We start from the raw sequence: 2654 nt of genomic DNA on the forward strand, positions 1-2654 counted from the left end.
GGACAGTTCATTGGTCCGCATACATCACTATGTGTCAGATCCAATAACTCTGTCGCTCTCTGTCCTTTCCCCTTGAAATGATGCTTTGTCATCTTGCCCATCAAACAAGACTCGCAAGATTCAAGAGACTCAAAGTCAAATGAATCCAGAAGACCTTCAGAATGAAGCTTCTGTATGCGTTTCTCGTTTATATGGCCTAGACGACAATGCCAGAGGAAGGTCGGGTTTAAGTCGTTCGGCTTAAACCGTTTAGTACTCACGCTATAGATGGATGATGTTGAGTTTGAAGGCTGATCATTCAAGACGTATAAACCATTAACAGGATAACCATTACCATAGTAAACATCGTCTCGATAAATCATCAAACTCGAGTTCTCAATCACAAATCGAAAACCATCCAAATCCAGACATGAAATAGAAATGATGTTTCTGCTAATCGTAGGAACATAGAAACAATTACTAAGCTCTAAAACAAGTTCAGAAGGAAGATGCAAATCGTAAACGCCAACACACAATGCAGCAACTCTTGCTCCATTTCCGACGTGTAGATCTGCTTCTCCCTTAGCTAGCATCCTACTTCTTCTTAGTCCCTGCACATTTCCACAAATGTGTGAGGCACTTCCGGTATCTAATACCCATGAAGATATAATACAGATGTTAGCCTCTGGGATACCTGAGGCAGAAGCTTCGCCAAGCTTCTTGTCCTTCAGATCCTCCAAGTAAAGGTGACAATTACGCTTCCAGTCTCCAGACACTCCGCAGTAATGACGGTCACCCTTATCGGGCTTAGGCTTGGGCATAGAGGCAGCTTTTGCCTTTTTCGTCACCTTCTTCTTGGCTTTACCCCGCCGCTTCTTGCTGGAGTTGTTCTCAACAACAAGCACAGTCTTGGGCATCACAATATCCTGCTCGGCCGATTTCAGCATCCCATGCAGTTCGGCTAAGCTCTTAGTCATCCCATGCATATGATACTGCATCACAAACTGATTATAGTCATCAGGTAATGACATAAGGATCAAGTCTGCAACCAAGTCAGCATCGAATGTCACTCCCATGCGCTCAAGTTCCTCAACATGAGCTCGCATGTTGAGAGGACGTGGGTGTTGATAGAGCTGCCTCTCGGCATCTCCGTCTTCACAAGAGCCCTTAGCGTCTTGTACTTTTCAGTACGCACTAGCTCCTGAAACATGGTTTTGAGCTGTTCGATCATATCAAACACGCTCTTCCCCTCAAACTGCCTCTGCAGATTCGGGGCCATGCTTCCCAACATGAGACATGAGATCTCGATGTCGTCAGTCTGATGCTTCAACCAAGCATCCTTGACGGCCCTCGTGGCATTGGCTGCAGGCTCTGGTGGTAGAGCCCCTTCCAGGACGTAAGACTTCTTATCGTGCTTGAGAACAATTCTCAAGTTCCGATACCAGTCTAAGAAGTTCGTCCCGGTCAGCTTATCCTTCTCAAGGATAGATCGCATTGTCAAACTCAGTACGCTACCGGTTGACGCCATGTCCTACAAAAAAGACAAACAGAACATACAAAACAAATGCAGATTCTATTAATGATCAACTACCAGCTAGCCCATCATCAATCAGTGTCTACATATCTATGATTTACTACCAGCTAGTCCATCATCAAACAATGACAACATAGATGCAAAAACGAGCTATATTCCCATACAGAAAAATAATCCTATAAAAATAACCCTACATAGATGCAAAAACGAGCAAAAACGAGCTATATTGCCTCACCAAGATAATACGACACACCCAGCTTTGGCATGGCCCATGACACGTACGATCGAGGCCTTGACAAGTGCTTTACTCGTAAAGCTTCTAGATCTATTCGGTTTATGTGCAACGATTGTTCATAATTCGAATGGCACACTCGTAAAGCTTCTAGATCTAAGTTAAATCATATTCAAGCTGTCGGAACTACGATTTCCCACCTTGCCTCACAAAGATAATCCGGCACGCTCAACTTTGGCATGACCCGTGATACAGACGATCGATGCCTTAACAAGTGCTCTAGTAATGGAAGGTACAAGCTTAGCATTACATAAAAGGGATTTTTAAACCACACTTAGATCAAGCATCTACTTTCAAGCTATGAGGACCATCATTTCTCCATCTTGAAAGATAGCACGGCAGACCCAGCTTTGGCATGACCCATGACACGTACGATCGAGGCCTTGATAAGTGCTTTACTCATAGAGCTCCTAGATCTAACCGGTTTCTGGATCAACTATTATTCCTTGATCATATGAATTACATAATCCGGACAGACCATCCATTCGATTATGTAATCCTAATCCTGAAGCTCCCACTCAATCAAGCAAATTCAATGTCTTGATTAAGTTACATTTTATTCATCCACTATGGACCATCCATAAGAATGAATCATGTCTATTTCAGTCACAGTTAATCAGATTAAGCAACGATTGCATATTCCGATTTAAAAAACGAAAAAATTTCACAATCTGGACCTCGGACCGTCCGTTCTGGACTGTAGAACGGATGTCCAACCTTAGCAGTCGGAACCGACGGTCTGACACTTAGACCATCCGGTCAAGACTTGCGTTCCGAAGTTCAGACCTTCCGTTCCGCAACCCTAGTCCGCCACCCCTGGACCGTCCGGTCTGATAGCCAGAAAGGACG

Source organism: Tarenaya hassleriana, unplaced genomic scaffold, assembly GCF_000463585.1.
Source record: "Tarenaya hassleriana unplaced genomic scaffold, ASM46358v1 Cleome125, whole genome shotgun sequence".
NCBI lineage: Eukaryota > Viridiplantae > Streptophyta > Magnoliopsida > Brassicales > Cleomaceae > Tarenaya > Tarenaya hassleriana.